This window comes from Macrobrachium nipponense, chromosome 18 (genome assembly GCF_015104395.2).
Source record: "Macrobrachium nipponense isolate FS-2020 chromosome 18, ASM1510439v2, whole genome shotgun sequence".
Classification (NCBI taxonomy): Eukaryota; Metazoa; Arthropoda; class Malacostraca; order Decapoda; family Palaemonidae; genus Macrobrachium; species Macrobrachium nipponense.
The window spans coordinates 25,018,418-25,040,014 of record NC_087211.1 but is presented as its reverse complement, the minus strand read 5'-3'; the positions used below and the strand labels follow the sequence as shown (position 1 = coordinate 25,040,014).

Genomic DNA, 21,597 nt, shown 5'->3' with positions numbered 1-21,597 from the left:
TGAGTATTCACTTTTGATTACAGTCGGCAGCGAGGAAAGACCTCTCTCTTTCACTCTCGCTGTCTTGTTGAAATATTTATCACATTCTTTTTCTTTTTCTAGGTAAATGCGAGTATGACTGACGAGGTGGTTATGCATTCCTGCCCTGGTGTCCCTGGTTGGAGGTGTGGGACTTTCATGAGCAGGATGGACAGAGACAATCACTCACTTTGTCCTTGCGGAGGGCATTCCTGTACATCGGAATCCCCATGAGGAGTGTCGTATCTGGTCGCCTGCCCAGTGGGTTGAGTATTGCCGGCGGCGAAGCAAAAGAGGAAGAGGGATTCTTTCCTTCGAGTTCTCCCTCGAAGACCAAGCGACCCAGACCCTCTGCTTCCTCGTCGGGGACTTGTCCTTCAGGACCTTCGGCATCACATTCCTCCGGGAGTGAGGAACGTAAGAGTGACGAATTCACTCCTATGGTGAAACGGGAATGCCTAGCCCTTCTAATGATGTTCCTTGCCTTTCAGTTCATGTTGACAACACCCTTTTGTGTTTTGTGCCCTTCGTTGGGACTGCCTGGCCTGCCGTCGAACGGCGCTCTTCAGAGGAGTCAGCTTAAACCACCCGTGCTGTCAAGAATGCCGCCCTTCCCTCTGCGTTGCAGCCCCCAGAGCCCTCCTCTGTGGAAGCTCCTATCGATGCTGGCCAGGTTCGTCCTCCTATCTACCCACCTTCGGGGATGTGGGCCCTATAGCTTCGCCTTGTCCCTGGATGGGGTCCTCGGACTCCTCCTGACACACCTTCTTCAAAAAAAAGCAGCAGTGACTCTTAGAGAGGCAGTAGAGACTCCCCTCAGAGACGTGCTAATGTGCACTCTCCTTTGGTACCTGCTGGACCTTTGCTTGTAAGCCCCTCGTCTTTGCGCGATGCTACGGCACGTACAAAGGGGCCTTCGCTGGACATACAATCCTCCTCAGTGTGCGATGCTACGGCACCCGCACTGGAGGCTTTGCTAATTGCACGGTCCTCTGCAGTGCGTGATACTTCGGCACGCGAATAGGATCCTTCGTTGGAGAGAGGTCACAGAGAGACTGACTGTCCCTTTCGGGGTCAACATGCCAATGCGTGCCCCCCCCCTGTTCTGCACCTGTGCATGCTGCTACACATCAGGAACACCTTCCTGATGCACACCATTCATCTGCACACCTTGTAGCTCCAGTACAGCAAGCTCTGACAGCATGCATGGATACACATGCTTTGTCTAGACAGCGCTCACCTGTAGTGCACGTTGCCCAACTCGCTGCTTCACCTCTGCCTCATCAGGAGCATAAGCACTCACTGATACACGCGCGCCAACACGTTTCGCCAGAGCGTTCATCTAGATGCTCCCACAGGTGCTCTCGGTCTCCGGCATCACGCCCCAGACGCGCTTTTTCACTTGTAGAGTGTCAAATCGTTCTAACGTACGCTTTTCTAGGGGTTCTCCCGAGCACCAATAGGCGCGCTATTTCCCTACATGTGCTTATGCGCGTTCAGAACCTGTGTGCATGCCCACACCGGCATGCGGTTCTGCTTCTGCAGAAATGCATGCACCTGTAGAACCTTCTCCTTCTGCCTCTTTCAGTGTTTCGGCGCAAAAAGCAGAGACGTCCGAGTCTCAGTACCTGTCCTCCTCCAGAGGTCCCATCTCCACCTCAGGATCCTCGTAACCCTGCAACCCAGCCTTTCCGAAAGCAGTCATGTCGGCTTTTGCCGTTGAGCAAAGGTCATCGCTCCCCGACTCGTCCTCAAGAACGGGGCTGGAAGATGGTGATCGCTCTTGCGGTGATTGATGTGACGGTCCCATGGGACCATACATGCAGAGACCGATGGGGGCTACCATCTTTGGTCCTCTTGAGAGGTTTCGGCCTCGACGAGGACTTGGACACATCGGAGGACGGTATCAGCTCGTTGGCAGCAAATGTTTCACCTGCTGTATGAGAGCTTCGTAACCCTCCTCAGGAAAGCGTTCTCTCCAGACGATAACGCTTTTTTAGACTTGCGGAGCAGCCATCATAGCAGGTAGATGGCTGCCCATGACTCGCTTCTCCTGCTAGTTCCACTAGCAAGGCGAGCGATAGCGTCCAGTCTTCCTCCCCTATTGCCTCTACTTCCTATGGCTACACCGGGAGAGGGGAGGTGAATAGGAGGGATCCTGCAGATGGCTCTCCGTAGGATTCAGCGCCAAGGGACTACATTCCTGGAGGGACCTTAGGGTCCTACCGGACATATGTCCACATCATTGAGGAAGGATCTTATGTCAAAACTGAAAATTGTCTCCATGGCTTTTTCTGTCCTTTGGATGGATTTCAATTTGCAGTCCCCTATGGGTTCTTGAGTTTTGGTAGCCTCGATTGTATATTCTATTGAATTGTACTCTCATTCCAGTCTTAAATGCTTGCATTTAGGACTGGTTTTTATGCCCGTTCCTCCTCGATTTCAACAGGAATTGAGGAGGGGCCCCACCCCGATAATCCTTTGACGAAATTCGGGGTCTCGCCAAGCGCTTAGAATTCTTTGGAATTTCTAGCAATCTCCAAGTGTTTTGGTCTTCTATGATCTGCAAACACTTGGGCGAGACAAGAATTCCTGAGAATTGTTACCACGATAACCAGGAATCTCGCGTGAATGCTCGAATTCCTTGGAATTTCTGGCATTCTCAGAGTGTTATGGTTTTCTGTATTTTCCAAACACTCGTGCAAGACAGATATTCCCAGTACAGTGGTCCCCCCATATTCGCGGGGGATGTGTACCAGACCCCCCCGTGAATAGTTAAAATCCCGCGAATGTTTGGAACCCCCTCTAAAAAATGCTCATAAACCCCTATCCTAAACATGCAAATACCAAAGTATCCCTTAAAGACCATCCTTCATCAAATATACATAAAATATCCTATATGGTTCATATTAATCTTTGAAATATTATTAATACTATTTTAAAGTAAATCTTACATTTTATGTTTATACATATACATACTATGTACGTACTGAATGACTTAGTTACGTATGGGAAAATAATTCAGTCCCCCCCATAAGTATTCATCATGCACGTTTTCTTTCATACTGTTACTATTTGAGACATCCATTTTCTTTTTACAGTGGAACAATGGAAATGTGAAGTCACAAATACCAAATGTCTATTTAAAGTATTATCCTACATCAAATATACCATTGAATGGTATTATTAATATCATTTTAAAGTATCTTAAACATTTTTACCATTAGAAATATATAAACAGCCAATAGCAGAGAGAGAGAGAGAGAGAGAGAGAGAGTAGAGGAGAGAGAGAGAGAGAGAGAGAGAGAGAGGGTTGTCCTTATTTAAGAGTGAAGTGGATAGATTATTGTACTTCTTTAAAATACTATCACATATGAATTTTGAATATAGTTATATTACTATTATTATTATTATGCAAAAATATTAATAAACATACACATGTACCATAGAAATTCTCTCATCTCAGTAGAGAGAGAGAGAGTACATTATCGTAAGATATGGCAGCACAGTTGTTTGGACCCCAGCCAACTCGGCTTGCTACTGGAATTCTTAGAGAGAGATGCGGGGTGGGAATGAGCATTTTCTTTCATTCTTCTTACGTTAATTCTTTTTATTTTATAAACTAAAATCTTGCTAATTCACTTTAGTATTTTCTTTAATGAATTTATATTCATACATCGCTTTAAGAGAGAGAGAGAGAGAGAGAGAGAAGAGAGAGAGAGAGAGAGAGAGAGAGAGAGAGAGAGAGATTATCGTAGTATTTGTAAAATACTTTCACATATGATTTTTGTAATTACAGTTATTATTATTATTATTTGAAAATATTAATAAACATATTACGCATATATGTACCATAAAAAAATCTCTCATCTCAGTAAAAGAGAAGAGAGAGAAAGAGAGAGAGAGAGGGGGGGGGGTGGAAATTTCCATGCCCCCAACGTTTGAGTGGCAGCCACAAATCAGCTCCTTCCCCCTCGGTCACTTAACTTGATACGTATACTGAGTTTTAGTACCTTGAGTTAGAGAAAGAATCTGACTGGGATTTCCTTCGTTCTTCCATAATTTTTTAATTTATAAGCTAAAATCTTACTATTTCACTATGGTATTTCTTTAATGAATTGATATTATTGCTGTAAATAAATATTTATATTGAAAATAATAAAATCATTTATTTATCATACAAAAAAACATATATCTTTGTAGTAGAGAGAGAGGAGAGAGAGAGAATTATTATTTTTATTATGTGATATCATTTAAACTTATTAAACTTACTATACAGTATTAATCAAAATTAATATTTTGAAAATTAAGTTAAATCATTTTTGTATCATAAAAATGTATTTAGTCATGAAATAAAATAAACATCAAATACACTAATTAGTGATTATTTTCGTCGGAAAATTCCGCGAATGGGGCGAGTCCGTCCGGAATAATTTCTAGATAGATTCCAAAGAAAAATCCGCGAATGTGTGAGTCCGCGAATCCGGAGAACGCGCAATACGGGGGGAACACTGTAATTATAAAAAAAATCGAAGAGAGGGAGGGAGCTTCATGGCCTATGTTATGATGTGAAACACCAGGGGTTGGGATGGGTGACCTTCAAGTTTGCCTTGGAATTCATGGCCTAAGACTTCAAAATCCCTCGGTACTTAACGGATTTGCCTCCTTTTCCACTCAACTCCATGACTTTGTTGACAATGACCCACAGGAGCTCTTACTTTGTCCAGTCAGACCCCTAAGATGCTACCTTAAAAGGACTCGTCATCAAAGACCAAGATGATATATACTTTTTGTCGGTACTCGTCATCCTAGAAAAGAGGTTTCCAAGAATATCGTTTCATTCTGGATAAGTGAGGCGATCAAGCAGGCTTATTCCTCACCTGATGGTTCTCCCACTGAGTCTGTGCGGGCTAGAGCACATGACGTCAGAGGTATAAGTTCTACTCTGGCATTTAAGAAAAGTTTTTCTGTTCATAGAATTTTGAGCGCTGGTTTCTGGTTGCGCCAGTTCACGTTCACTTCTTTTTACCTGAAAGATGTTGCTCATAGATCTTTGGACACATTTTCCATAGGTCTTGTGGTGGCTGCCCTACAAGTTGTGTAATTCAGCCATTACCCCTAATAGGATATTTTGTATCTTACCTATGATGATTGTGTGGAAGAGAGAATGTGTGAGTTGGCTGGTCTCTTACTTTCTAATTTTTCCTTTCTTCTTCCTATGGGCAGGTTGAGGAATATACTATGTCATATGCTGAACTGGTGTGATCATACAGGTGAGTAAGGTAGCCATACTGAAAGTTGGTGTGTTTTATGATCTTGGAAATATCAAACCCTCTGTTCAGTAGCAAATACTCCCTTCTCTACAGGAAGGGGGAGTGAGGAGTGGTAACAAACCTCTGTGAGTATACAGTTTATTACTTGAACAGTCAGAGAATTTTCATTGGTTCCCTGGTTGCAGTGAATCTGCCCATTTATCATTGTACTTCAACCCAGATGGCTGAGTTGTTAGATATCTGTTTATCTATATGCTCACAGGCATGAGACCTCCTTCTCTATAACTCTTTCTTCTAAGAGGGGTGGTCAGGTAGCTTAACTCCAAGCCGGTTTTGGATACTTGTACCTCTCACCAAGTATAAGTCTATCCTATTGTTAAGACCAAAGGTTTGTTCCGCATATGAACAAATGACAAATTTTTTAATCAGTTTGTATTTTTCATAGCTAACAAACCTGAGGTCTTAACATTTACTGCCCACCTCTAGCTGCCTCTCTCTCTGTTATAGTTCCTGGGTTGGGTTGGGAAAAGACTGAATACGTCACAAGGTAGTGCGCAGTCTCTGACCAGCTATCACCTCTTACGCACAGGAGTTGCTAGATCTCACAGACTTCTAGCTTACAATCTTTGATTGTTTTTAACCAGTTACCACCTGGCGCTTAGAAAATATCTTATTGTTAAGACCTCAGGTTTGTTAGTTATGAAAAATACATACTGATTAAAAAAAATTGTCATTTTTCCTAACATACAATCATGAAGTTCTTAACATTCATGTCCCACCTCAGCCACTCATTCTGGTACCTGGACTGGAAGGTGAAGTGGAGTGCTGCAGTATGACAGGAGGTTGGGGTATCCCCCTACCCATTGGTAGTTAACCCTTAAACGCCGACTGGACGTATTTACGTCGACATTTTTTGTCTCTCGGGTGCCGATTTGGGAGTATTTTTAGTCGACATACTAAAGTTTTTTTTTAAATTCGCGGAAAAATACTTTTAGGCCTACCAGTCGAAAACTCTTGAATCATGCGCCTTGGGGGATGCTGGGAGTTCACGGAGCAAGGTGTTGTTTTGTTTACAATCGTTACCGCAGGCGCGCAAGCGCGAATTCTTTCTTGCCGCACTAAAAAGTATCTGTGACACATCTCGGAAATTATTTCGTCACTTTGACATAATTTTTGTACCATTTTAAATTAGCCGTTACATGGAATATTATATATGAAAATGTGCGCATTTTTATGTAGAATACAACAAAAAAATACTCATGATTGTAGCTTTTATCAGTTTTGAGATATTTTCACATAAATAACGATAAGTGCCAAAATTTCAACCTTGGTCAACTTTTGACTCTATCGAAATGGTCGAAAAAACGCAATTGTAAGCTAAAACTCTAATATTTTAGTAATATTCAATCATTTACCTTAATTTTGCAACTAATTGGAAGTCTCTAGCACAATATTTTGATTTATGGTGAATTTATGAAAAAACATTTTCCTTACGTCCGCGCGGTAAGTTTCCGAAAAAATCATACATGCGATTGTGGTAATGTTTGCACCATTTTAAATTAGCCGTTACATAAAGTTTTATATATGAAAATGTGCGCAATTTCATGCACAATACAACTAAAAACAACCCATGGTTGTAGCTTTTATCAGTTTTGAAATATTTTCATATTATAAATGATAAGTGACAAATTTTCAACCTTCGGTCAATTTTGACTCTACCGAAATGGTCGAAAAACGCAATTGTAAGCTACAAACCGCTTATATTCTAGTAATATTCAAGCATTTACCTTCAGTTTGCAACAAATTGGAAGTCTCTAGCAATATTTCGATTTATGGTGAATTTATGAAAAAAACCTAACATTTTCTTTACGTCCGCGCGGTAACACTTCCGAAAAATCATACGTGCGATTGTGGTAATGTTTGCACCATTTTAAATTAGCCGTTACATAAAGTTTTAAATATGAAAATGTGCGCATTTCATGTAGAATACAACAAAAATAATTGAAGGTTGTAGATTTTCTCATTTTTGAAATATTTGCATATAAATCACGATTAATAGAAAAAAAACCACGTTCGGTCAACTTTTGACTCTACCGAAATGGTAGAAAAGGAAAAAAAAGCAATTGTAAGCTAAAACTCTTACAGTCTAGTAATATTCAGGCATTTATCTTCATCTTGAAACAAATTCGAAGTCTCTAGCACATATTTAGATATGGTGAATTTAAAAAAAAAAACATTCCTTCCTCCCCCGCGCGCGATTCTCCGCCACAAATCTCCGAAATGCGTACGTACCATTCTCGGAATATTTGCTCCGTTTCATATTAGGCATTTCATAGAGTTTTATATATGAAAATGTGCGCAATTTCATGTAGAATAAAACGAAAAATTTTGAAGGTTTGTAGCTTTTCTTATTTCCGAAATAATTCTATATAAAAAAATATATATATAAAAATTCGACATTCGGTCAACTTTACCTCGTCAGATATGGTCGAAAACTGCATTTTTAAGCTAATATTCTTACAGTATAGTAATATTCAATCATTTTGTCTTCATTTTGAAAGAAATTGGAAGTCTCTAGGACAATATTTAGATTTATGGTGAATTTTTTGAAAAAATATTTGTTTATGTCCGTGTGTTACGAATTCATGTATTATTTTGTGATAATATTTTCTCTGTGTTGCTTTTATCGTTTTACAATGTGTTATATACCAAAATGATTGCAATTTAGTGTACATTACAACGAAAAAAAAAGAAAAAAAATACTCGTTACCTTTAAAACCGTTTCGCGCACAGTGCGATTTGAATACAATTATATATGAATTTCGTTTTTTGCGCTATCATATATTGCATTATTATTTTATTATGATAAGATATTTTTTTCATTTCTGATGGTTGCATACTAAACTTCAGCAATGACAAAAAAGGGAGCCAAAAATGAACTCTTAATCTTGAAAACTAAGCGCGCTGTGATTTTTTGAAAAAATATTTTTTCCGCTTCCGCGCTCACTCTGAAACACCTCCGGCAAACGGGAGACTTTTTTTTTTTACTGCTTCGGCGTTTAAGGGTTAACAACCTTGTCTAGGAGTTAACGGCTATTCCAGCTTGTGTTCGCAAGATAAATCCTATGTAAAGAACTTCAGGGTTGTATGTTAGGAAAAATACAGGTTACTTTGAAAACTTACTTTATTTACATAATTTATAGGTTCATACAAAATTGAATTAAAATTTTGCGATAACTATCTTTATTTTTTTGCAGGGGTCGATTGAAGCATGGTAGGCATTTTACATTCAAGTCTGTTTTAGATGCATGGGCAGTTACTTTTGTCTCGCCTGCAGTTGCAGGTGCCTTTGTAGACTCAGGGTGCCCATTTGCTAGTAAGGTCCATGGCTTCAAATTCTTATTCCTGATGATTTTCATCCCAACCCTTGTTGAGGATTTGTCAGATCTTGTAGATCCTGATGAGGTAATGCTAATGCTTTTTTTTGTATTCTTTATTTTTTCAACAGGTACAGAGGGATATGAGATAAAGTGTGAGTGATGGAAAAAGAATTATGCATGTAGTAATATTACTTTTGTAAACACGCAAACTAGTCTGTGTATAAATATATAATATATATATATATATATATATATATATATATATATATATATATATATATATATATATATATATATATATCTATATATCTATCAGTGTTCCCCCGTATTCGCGGGGACGTGTACCAGACACCCTCGTGAATAGTTAAAACCACCACTAAAAATGCTTATAACTGCCCTGCTATCTTGAAAGTTCAGATACCAAATGTAGTATACCTTTAATAACATCCTACTTCAAATACAGGCAGCCTGCGGTTAACGGCGCAATCACTCAACGGCGAATCGTTTTTACGGCGGTCGTCAAAATATTCATTAAAAAAATAAGGTATTTTAAAGGTATCATTACGGCACAAATTTCAGTTAACAGCGCCGCTAGCGCCGTTGTCTAACGAGTCCATACATTTGTAGAAATGCCGTTCAGAACCATGAAGGTTATGCAAATTATATTAACAAATTTTATGGAGAGTTATTACATAGGTATTAGGGTAAAATATATGCCTCTGGACGCTGTTCTATGCCGAAAATATCGAGTTAACATAAGTGCAAATTTAGCTATGGATGTGTCGATTCATAAATGTTCATGCTTTTGTTTAAAATGTGTATGAAAATGTATTACGTGTAAGGCATTTTTATTTCTGTACAGAAATATGATACAAAGGTAGCTTTTGAAACTGCCCTTCACGTTATCAAATACGATATTTTTTCATGTTCTTTCTTGTAAGCCGCCGCCTGCCGCTCTTCCGAAAATATAGATTTAAAAAAAAGTGCAAATCAGCGATCGATGTGTCGATTTATAGATGTTTATGCTTTTATGTTAAAATGTGTATGAAAATGTGTTACGATAGGGTATTTTTTTTATTTCTGTGCAGAATATAATAAACAGGCAGCTTTTGAAACTCCCCTTCAAGTTATCAACTACGTTGTTTTTTTTCAGTTCGTTCTTGTATGCCGCCGTCTGCCGCTCTTCCGAAAATATCGACTTACATAAGTGTAATTTAGCTATGGATGTGTCGATTCATAAATGTTCATGCTTTTGTTTAAAATGTGTATGAAAATTATTACGTGAAAGGCATTTTTATTTCTGTACAGATGATACAAAGGCAGCTTTTGAAACTGCCCTTCACGTTATCAAATACGATATTTTTTCATGTTCTTTCTTGTAAGCCGCCGCCTGCCGCTCTTCCGAAAATATCGATTTAAAAAAAAGTGCAAATCAGCGATCGATGTGTCGATATAGATGTTATGCTTTTATGTTTAAAATGTGTATGAAAATGTATACGAATAGGGATTTGTTTTATTTCTGTGCAGAATATAATAAACAGGCAGCTTTTGAAACTCCAACTCCCCTTCAAGTTACCAACTACGTTGTTTTTTTTCAAGTTCGTTCTTGTATGCCGCCGTCTGCCGCTCTTCCGAAAATATCGAGTTACATAAGTGTAAATTTAGCTATGGATGTGTCGATTCATAATGTCATGCTTTTGTTTAAAATGTGTATGAAAATGTATATGTAAAGGCATTTTTATTTCTGTACAGAAATATGATACAAGGCAGCTTTTGAAACTGCCCTTCACGTTATCAAATACAATATTTTTTTCATGTTCTTTCTTGTAAGCCGCCGCCTGCCGCTCTTCCGAAAATATCGATTTATAAAGTGCAAATTAGCGATCGATGTGTCAATTTTCATAAATAAAGTTTATGCTTTTATGTTTAAAATGTGTATGAAAATGTATTACGAATAGGGTATTTTTATTTCTGTGCAGAAATATGATAAACAGGCAGCTTTTGAAACTCCCCTTCAAGTTATCAACTACGTTGCTTTTTTTTCAAGTTCGTTCTTGTCTGCCGCTCTTCCGAAATATCGAGATAAAAGGAGTGCAAATTTAGTGATCGATGTGTCGATTTTTCAAATGTTTATGCTTTTATGTTTAAAATGTGTATGAAAATATATTACGTAAAGGTATTTTCATTTTTTGTACAGAAATAAGATACAAATTAAGGCAGCCTTTGTAACTACGCTCCACGTTGTCAGGGGATGGTTTTTCATGTTCGTTCTTGTCCGCCAGTTCCGAAAAATGCATTGTGTTATTTTATTAATTATGCATCTTTTCCCATAAATCCTTTAAAAAGTTATACATTATTTCACTGTATCCAAGAATATTGTATGTATTCTCATTATTGTATTTTAAATACTACGGCAAACTTAAGCCCGTATTCCGCGGAGCGGCCAATGTTGTGGTTTGAAATCAGCTGATGAATACGAGTTTGTTTCACCATAACGCAATTCTGAGCGAATGCTCTTGCTTCTAGTTAGCATAAACGAAATATCTATATACTTGACTTATATGAGAACAAAGTTATTTTTCCTTATACAGCGTGTTTTTTTAGGTGGAATATTTATTGAATATGTCCTCGTTGTGAATGGTGAACTACTATTTTTTCGTTAACAGATTACGTTGGCGGCATGTTTATTGCGTAAAAAATTACGTGATTCCGTTCGCAATAATCCTTTATATCATCGTAATACGAACTTTACATTATTTATCTTATATCGGCGTGAAACCAACAGTAAAATGTGTTCTTTCAAGCACAGTAGTTTTGATTAAAATGATTTTATCCCAATTTTATCTACAGTTGTGTGTGATGCAGACGTTTACTGCAGTTTTATCCTTATTGCCGATGTACGATAATAGTCATTAGCAGCTTGAACAGTTTTCTCAGCTTCAGTTATAACTAGGTTTAAATTTAACGGCATATTCCGGTTGATCTTTAATCTATATTGATCTCTGATCTATAGCGAATAAAGTTATTACATTAAGTATCTCAGTTCTATTCTATACATAACGCCATTTATAGCAAATACGGCAATGTTGCACTGTAGTACGATGATCGAAATGCAAACAGATGTTATCCAGTTCGGTTGTACTTAGAAAAAAAGTCGTTTCTCGTTCGGTTGTTCATGGCTGTACGTTCACAGCAACGAGTATAACGTTAAAACCACCACACTTTCATCATTCTCTTTTGCTGTTATTGAACTTATGTAACTAGAATGGATGGATAAAGTTAGGCCATTGTAATTTGATCTCTCATAAAATCGGACTATCATAAGACTAATGATCATAACCTGAACACTACAGCTACCTGTACACTGTATAAACTTTATACACTGTATAAACTTTATTATATCTTTACATACTCTAGGCACCCACATGTACTGTACAGTAAATTCTATAGTTCTATACTGCATAAATATAGTTTTACTTATTGCGCCGTTGTGGGATTACGGCGCCTTTGACTGGTCTAGAGTTTCGAAAGAAGGTGTGCGGCGGCCGTAGGCCTTTAAAAATCGTCCACGTCGAAAATTCGCTTGCGTCGGTGGCCAGGTAACTGGAACCCCTGTCGCTAACCGAGGGCCGCCCTGTATACCTAACAGAAAATTACTCACCTACTTACTGCATTAATCTTTGAGGTTATATTATTAAATATCATTTCAAAGTCAATCTTAAACATTTTACCTATTAAAAATAATTACCTACCTAGCACAAATAACAGAGAGAGAGAGAAGAGAGATAGAGAGAGAAGAGAGAGAGTAGAGAAGAGAGAGAGAGATGAGGAGAGAGAGAGAGAGTAGTAGAGAGAGAGAGAGAGCAATGAATGCCAACATCAATATATCTGACCGTCAAGAAGTGAAATTATGAATTGTTTCTGGAAAGATCAAGAGAGAAATAATGGAGATGGAGAGAGAGAGTAGAGGAGAGAGAGAGAGAGAGAGAGAGAGAGAAGAGAGAGAGAGAGAGGAGAGGAGAGAAGAGGAGAGAGAGAATAAACTTCCTAGCGACTCTGACTCTTCCTTCTCCCCTCCGCCAATTCGGTAATATCAAACTGTCATATACTCCCCAGCCCCGCCTCCCCCTTCCTCCTAATGGGTAGGAAATAAAAAGGACTGGGAGGAATCGCTATTTTTTAACTTAATCTTTTAATTAAATTTGAACAAAAAATTAGTTATAAGGTAAAATCATTTATTTACACTACCAAAACACCAGAGCCCCCCCGAAGAAGAGTCTACTTGAGACTCAGAGGTCTGGAAAAAACTAAAACTAACCTACTTTAATAATAAGAACACTACACAACAAAAAATAAAACCATGGTAAGAGAGAGAGAGAGATATGGTTATTGTTACTGTTTTAAAATCTCATTAAACCTGTTCAATATTATTTGTAAAACTAGTACTGGTATATTAATTAATTTTCACCACCAAAAATATAGTAACGTGCCTTAAAAGACTATCACCTTCATTTACATACACTTCCAGCCTAAACCGAAAACAAAGGGCGAGAGTTTACACTCAAGAGTTACCCCACTTCAAGACCATTACTAGTATCTCGTGGAGGAGAGGAGAGAGAGAGAAGAGAGAGAGAGGAGGAGAGAGAGAGAGAGAGAGAGAGGAGAGAGAGAGAGGTTTATCCATTTTAACAAAAGGGAGTTGCAGAATAGATTATTGTTCTTCGTTTACAAAATACTATCCACATTATGGAAATTTTGGAAATTAGTTATTTTTTTACCGATTATTATTATGGCGAAAATATTGATAAAACATACAAATGTACCATAGAAAATTATCATCATCTCAAAGTAAGAGAGAGAGAGAGAGAGAATTATTCATGATCCTTTGATAGCAAACCACTCCTCTTCCTGTTTTTGGACATTTGTTGCGCCAGCCCAGCTCCTAACCCTGCCTGGATACCTTGGATTCAACAAGGACGGGCGGGGGTAAAATGCATTTTCTTGCACCAATTCTTCACATAATTTCTTTTTATTTATAAAAACTTAAATTCTTGCTAATTCAATCTCTTTAGTACGTTTTACACCACACACGCCAATCTTTACATTTATTGCTATTTAACAATTAATTTGATATTTGGAAATTAAAAGTAAATCATCACCCCAAAAATACATCTCTCTGTAAGAGAGAGAGAGAGAGAGAGAGATGGAAAGATTATCATAGCATCTTGTAAAAAATACTTTCACATGATGATTTTTTGTAATTACAGTTACAGTGGGGTACCTTGAGATTACGCAAATTAAGTTCTGAGGCCGCCGCCCTTGTATCATGAATTTTTTCCGTTATTTAACCTTGACCGCATTTTACATGAAAAATGGCTAATCCGTTCCAAGCCCTCCAAAACACCGCCCCAGTTAAATTTCATAATAAAGCTAAATTGACCTATAAATAATGAAATACTACAACAAAATTTGGGACCGTACCAATAAACCTAACTTAATACGTACTGCTAATTACCTGTAAATCGTTGTATTACGTGTACATGGTATACCAAGAAAGGAAATATGTACGTTATAGTAGTAAAAATGTGGAAGCTTGTTACCTTTACGAAGGGGCACAGGACAGGCTATGGTCCTGAAAGTGGCGACAGAGGAGGAGGGACAACAAACGGCAGATACGTACACTTGACAACTTTACGAAAACCCATAAAACAAAAAAATGGTCAGTCAAAACAAATCTAAACTTTACCAAAACACATTAGCCAAAAACTGTTAATACTTCAACTTTACAAAAAACCTTAAAACTAAATTTTTTTTTTTTTCTTTTTGATGTTTTTACCATTTTTTTTTACTTTTTTTATACTTTACGTTATTTTGCCAAAGTTTTCCAATTTTCTTCACCACCGAAATGGATGCCAGTCCGTTTAAGGAATTTTTCGAACCACCCATGGAGAAGCCGTGCAACTCTGGGCTTTGGCGTCGATGGTCCCCTTTCCTCCGCCGTACCCTATTCGGATTTGGCAACAACCAAATTGCCGAAGAAATAGCGCTGGCCTTCCTGGCAGATTGCCGTCTTCGGTTATCGCATTGCCAATTGAGATTTCACTTTTGTCCTCAATCCATAGAAAGACAAGCAGCCTCTTCCATTTTCATCATGGCACATGGCTCCTCTTGTTGGACAAATAGTCACGCCCTTGGAAGGTGGTAGCTGCTTTGATGGCTTCCTTCCAAATGGAGGAACGGTGGTCGAGTCTAACTCAGTTGGTGGCGCGCGAGTTTTCAAACAAAATTGTTATCGGTGGGTCCGGGCGAATCTTCAGACATTACAGCAACCAAAACCTTGCGTAATCTTGAACCAATTTTCGTATGTAAGAGCCGCAAAACAAACTTTGCATAATTTGCAACGCGTTTTCAATCGCTTTTCGGGCGGAATTGAGAGGGCCTTTCGTATCTCCGAGGTACCACTGTACTTCTTCTTTTATTAATGTGGTCCCAAAGTTAAGAGTGTAGAAAGTAATAAAACAGTACGAATTTTACGACAACGTGAAAATTTTCAAAAAAACAGTATTTCTATGTTACAATTAGTTAACTGTTTGGTGAAAATGGTGTTGTTGGTCAGCTGGGGTGGAGGGAGGAGAGATATGGAACCCTTTAAGGAAATCGAACAAACACACAGACGCCTTTTAGGCAAAGGTTAATTAACCAAAATCAATTTTATTCCATACTTCGTTTTACAAGGAATCATCAAGGAAATCAATAGTGTGTGTGTGTCCGATTAGTCTGTAAGAAAGGAAAGAGGAGAGAAAGAGTAATCGCGGTACAGGCAGTCCCCCATTTATCAGTGGGAATCCGGTTTTATTTGGTGTCTCTGTTTAGCCCACCAATAAAATCGGCGGGATTTATGGCACCATAATAAGTAAAGAATGCAAGTAAGAAAAGGAAAGGGAGCATTAACTTTTCACCAAAAGGGGGTTGGGGGGTTTAAACAAAACAAAAGGCAAAGGCATGACAGAAGTTGAATGCAGCATTCAGTGTTTTAATTTTAAATTTGGAGCCAAAGTTTACTTTTTACTTTGTTAAACAAAAAATCATTACTCGATACGGATTCTTTACCGTAACAAAAACCAAAGTTGATGTTTGCGTAAATCGAGGTGTAAGTTGAAGGAAACGGGCGTAATAATCATTCCAGCCCCAGCTGTTAAGTCAGTGGGAAGTTGCCAGAACCCAGTAACCAACCCACCCGTAAACCCACCACCATACCCTTCCCTCACCCTCATCGTCTCCGATCATCTCACCCTTAGCGCACCGACTACCTGCCTTCAAGTACTTTAAAATTTTTCATTCACTGTATTGTATCGATTTGATTCTAATCGTGTTTTCATCATCATGTTAAATTTATTGTGAAAGTAACCATTTAATTTTTTTATTTTTTTATGTGAATTGATATGCTTTTACGTACAAATATACATAATGTAAAGATTTTAAACGTTTCTTTCTTCCCTCCCTCTCCCTCAACAATTGTCAACGATAACTAGATCAACCTTGAAATTATTGCATTCATTATTCCTCAAACACCATCAAATGCTCCCTCCCTCTTATCTCAAGTTAGCTGTGCATCACCGGAATGACACATGATTTTTTTCATTGTTTTTGGTTAAATTTTTTTTGGTGAAATTTTTTTGGAGGAATACACCAACCACAACCAACCAATTGTTTCTTTTAATGTGGATATTCATTAACTATACTGTCACACTTAGGCGCAGTGAACATTGGCTCGAATAAGATATTTTTTATAGTTTTATTGTTAACGTATTATTGCATTTGATTTTATTTATTTTATTTTCATTGCAATTTTGAAGGGAAAATACTGAAATTCCCTTTTTTCAATATAAAATTGTCTTTATTGCTTTTACATACATATGGAATATTTTAACTCTCTCTTCCTCCTTCCTCACCTCAAATATAAGCGCTCCCTCCCCATTCAGTCTCAAGTCAGATGCACGTGACGTCACTGCAGTGACTATAGGATTTTGTACATCCTTTTAAGCTAAATTTTCATATTGAAATGCTTTATTTTCTTAATTATTTAGTTTTGGATTGAATATCAGTTAAACTATATATTGTAAAGGAAAAAAAACATGTTTAACTACAGTTTTTCTTGTAAAACGACACAAAAGTAGGCCGTCCGAATACAAGTATAAAAACAAGAGTATAATCGGTCAGTTTGAAGTACAAATATTTGTTGACAAATGATACAAAAATTTTCATCCAAAAATTTATTTTGACAATAAGGAACGCTCAACCCCATACGAGGTACTACTGTAATTTAAGTTCGAGCAAATTGTCTTCCATGCTCTACATAGGTTGAACGTGCCAAAATACGCCCTTTTTATCCAAAATTTATTTCTGCATATTTTGTCTTGAAATTTGACTTGAAAAAAGTGGGGTCTAGCACTTCACAATTGAAATGCTAACACTTTGGCACCCATCATCTTTTTTCAGTGAATAAAATATACTACAAAACATTCAAGAATCATGGAAGAGCACATTTTATGTATTTATACTGCAAACAAGAATAGGTATTGAAAAATTCACATGCTCTTTCTGACATGGTAATGTTTTGGAATTACAGTCATGTTGGCATACCCACTTTTGGCTAAAATTTTATACAGTAGTCATATTCCCACTTTAAGCACATAAAAAAAATAATGTAGAAAATAACTAACATCTACTGACACCCAGGCAAAATACGTATGTCTTTTATCATATCTTTCAAAGCCATACTACTTAGGAGCTGATGATTTGATTAATTGTTATTTTGTTCATGAAACTTACCTGTCAGATATATATATACTGTATTTTCTGAAATCCGACAGAATTTTAAAAACTTCCGACACACGCAGTGGTCGGCCAGGTGGTTAGTACCCATTCCGCCGCTGGAGGCGGGTATCAGGAACCATTCCCATTTTCCATAATTTTTCTGTCGCCGGTGCTGAAAACACCTGTTTTCAGTACCTCCGTCTTAGGATTTTGGAAACTTCATTGCCGCTAAGTATCCTAATTGTCTTTTGATTTATTTACTTGGATTTGTGGCTAGGCATACGCTATCTTAAATTGATTTGAATTTGATTCATTTTTGCATAAGATAATTGAATCTAGTTAGGCTAGTTTCAGACGGGGTTGTCTGCAAAGATAGGGTGTGGCTACCGAAAGCTTCGGTAGATCCGCACTTGGTATGTACGAGGGGTATGGGTCTTCCTTCTTTGTTGAGATTTGGCATGTAAGGAGTGTGAGACTTTGTCTATTCCGTAAGGAAGACGTATGATTCGTATGTACGCAATTAATCAGTAAAACATGTCTAATTCCGTAGGAAGACGTATGATTTCGTATGTACGCAATTAATCGGTACAAAAGTCAGGGTAGTGAACCTGCTAACCTTCCTAGACTTTATTTTGCCTAACCCTGTAGTATGGCCTACGGGCTATGATATGTCTACGAGAGGTGCTCGCTCTCCTTCATTGCTGTGAAGTGCTACTTCTGTAATTGTTACTCCTAACCCTGCAGTATTGCCTTCGGCGGGCCCTAGCAGTGTCTGTAGAGGAATTGCCCTTTCTCTGATACTCTTTCGATTCGTAACTTAGAATCGAAAGTGCTTGCTTTAGAGAGTAAAAGTGAAGTGCAGTGATACCCTTGTGTAGTGGAGGGTGCGTCAGATCGCCTCGTTCGCCTCTAATCCGGGACCTCTGCTTGACTCCCAGGACCCGGGAGGGAGCAGTCGAAAGCCTAAGGAGGGTTACAAGGAACCCCCACCGATCTGCGTGCCTTCGGCAGTTTCTGATGAAAATCCCCAGACTGCCAAAGTGCATGCGCGTGCACGAATCCTGAAGGATTGCTTCTCGTCCTCCGAAGCGTCCTCCCCGTGCAGGGGTTGGAGCTTTCGGAAGGACTCGCGCCCTCTAAATAGAAGCACGTCCTCTCTCTCTCTATCTCGTTATGCGTTTCAGTGAGAAGTAAGAGGCGAACGTCGCCTTAAACTCGTGTCCGCTTTCCACCGAGAATACGTAAAAGAAGTCATAGTAGCAGGAAGCTTTTGTTTTGAGAGCGACTTCCAAGCTTTTTTACTGTCAGAATAAGAAGGCGTTCCCTCTCGACTTGGACGGGGCGCTCGGATGGACGCCAGGGAGGCGCGCGCGGGTGTACGCCAAGCGCGCGCCAGTGGAAGCCGAGCGCGCTCAAGTGGACGCTGAGCGCGCGCCAGTGGACGCCGAGCGTGCACCAGTGCACGCCAGGTGTGTCGCCTGGCTGAACGTTTCTGTTGAACTCTTCAAGCTCTTGTTTCAGATTTGGGCCTAAAGAATTTTTACCTCTACCTTCGGTGATACCTTCTACCTCACCTGCAAAGAATGTGAAGTAGGCAGTGCTTCGGAGGAAGCTTAAAGTGAACAGACAACTTCTTCTTCGAAACCCAGCAAGACATCGGGTTTCGTGAATTCAAGAGGTCTCAGTCATTTAATATTGTTTTTCGCATAGGTGGATGGAGTTAAGGAAAGCTCAAGGGAAGATCTCGTTTGCTCTACCGCAGTCAAGACTTTGTGATAAGGCAGTTACGGGTTATGTAAAAGCTCGACGTCCTACACGTCATGATGCTCGACTACTTTCGGTAGGATTCTTGCAAAAGCACTCATCAAGAGGACGCTCTTCAGGAAAGCGCAAGACAGGACTTCCTTTGCCATACTGCCAATAAAGCCCCCATTGACAATTTACTATCGTTTTGTCAAGTAAGTGGGTATCCCCTCATTGACAAAATATCTCTTGTCCCGTAAATGGGTTAGTTTCTCATTGACAACATCTCATTAAACTTTATATTGCGTAAGCGGATAAGCTCTTATTGACAGATTCGGAAGAGCTCTTATTCATCATTCGCAGACTCGTACAAGAAATAGACTTGTAGACTACGTCAATGACCACTTATGTCCAGTAACATAAGAAGCTTGAGCTGTCGCTTCGATTCTCTAAGTTTTGTTCATGAAACTTGCCTGTCAGATATGTATGTAGCTGTATTTCCGAATTCAGCTATATATATGTCTGCCAGATAAGTATGAACAAACTTTACTGTAATATAATATTTTGCCTTGCGTTATTTTACTACTGGTTGGTTCAAGTCATATACGCTTGCTGTAGTTACCTCTTCGGATGGCAACCGAGTGGTCTATTGTCCATTATTTTAAGGACATTTAATCGTTACTCCCTGCAGCCTTCCAGGAGTTTCTGATTTTACTTTTACTGTTGTATGGTAGTGTTCTGACGACACAAACGCATCTATATATTTACGTTTTCTGTTTCGCTTAAATATACCACTTGAGAGTCTCTTTCTGCTCAAAAAATAACGAACCTATTTCATTCGTAGAATAGGGTAGCTGGCAACCCAGACATAAAGTTAAAAGACGACGTTCGTAAGCTGTGTCTGTCCTCCAGTCCAACCGGCAACCGAGCCAGTAGCCCAGTACCAGCTCGTGCGCTGTCATGACCGGTAGGTTACTTCTCTCTCTCCTGCGGGATTGACTGACTAACCGTATCTCTGTGCTGGCGGTTACGTCTCTCCTGCGGGATTGACCGACTATCTGTATCTCTGTCCTACAATCACGGACTTTAGCCTAAGATTGAGGGGATTTCTTACGTGAATGAATAAACATTGCATTCGTTTTGCCTTACTATGTTCACAGAGATATCTCTTAATCCTTTCGGTGCTCGTTACCGCACGGTATAGAACTACGAGTCTACCGCAACATTGCACTTTTATATGCTCTCCTGCTTAGGCAAAGCGCAGCCTTATTAGGGAAGTAAACATACTCGGGGAGGGAATGGATGAGCTTGCTGGGGACCATTTCCTTCCTGAAGAAGTTTGTTTTCCCTGAACTAGACTGCAATTCAGACCTCCACAGTTTTTTCCTACCGTGGAAACTGAAATATTAATCAAGATCTAGGAATGATTCTGAACATCTCTCAGTGCGTCTATCACCTGAGGTGATAGAAAGAAGGTGCCGGACATCTGGATAGGGTTTCAGATGTCCTGGATCTTAATCTGAAAGAAGTAGAAGCAATTCGGTCGTCCCTCCAGTCCTCTAAACGAGTTTTTGAAACCAGTGGTCCAGATCAACTCTGATATTCCACTGCTCTCTCATATCTTAAGAAGTATCTTCTCTCGGTCCCTGTTTGAGTTTACGAGAAAGAGCCTATTATAACAACAGGCATAGAATGTAACGATCCTCTAGAGGTTCGTTACAGGATTGCAAAGTCCGTACAAATCATCTCGATCGACGGCAGCAACTACTGACTTTCGAGTGAATCTTTCTTTAGAAGTATGTTTGAGAGTTGTGGAGACTTTAGGGACGCTTTTCATCTTCTCTTCGATATGTTGAGGACGAAGAGGCTTCTTCTCTCTGCTCCCTTATTCTCGATCCGGGATCGTACCATTAAACGCCATCCTATGATATTGAACGGGGATGGATGTTTAGTCTCTTTTCCCCTTTTTTCATCGCTTAGGAAATGCAATAAGAGGATTTATGACGTCACGGGAGCGACAATGACACTGATCGCCCCATGTTGGCCTTCAGGATCCTGGATTCACAGAGGTCACGTCCTTCCTAGTTTCACTTTTCAAGGACCTTTTCCGAAAGAGTCGGTCTACTCTAACTCGAAAGGTACCTATAACCTCTCCGCTCTGAGTCTGACTACGTTCGACTATCGAGATTTTGACAGGTAATAAGATTAACCGTCCTTCCCTTTCCGTCTGAAGAATGATAAGCTGGCAGTCACAACTATTAAAGAATACGCAAATATGTTGTTGACGGCCTTTGGGCTCAGAGATTTGCCTTCTGTCAAACAACAAAGCCCTTCACGATCTTTGAGTTCTGTGGAATCTCAAAACT

The 21,597-nt window shown here is 39.2% G+C and overlaps 1 pseudogene; it reads left to right on the top strand.

Annotated features, from left to right (window-relative positions):
* Positions 1-21,597, top strand: part of LOC135196930 (suppressor of fused homolog) — a 57,847-nt pseudogene that overhangs the window by 24,272 nt on the left and 11,978 nt on the right.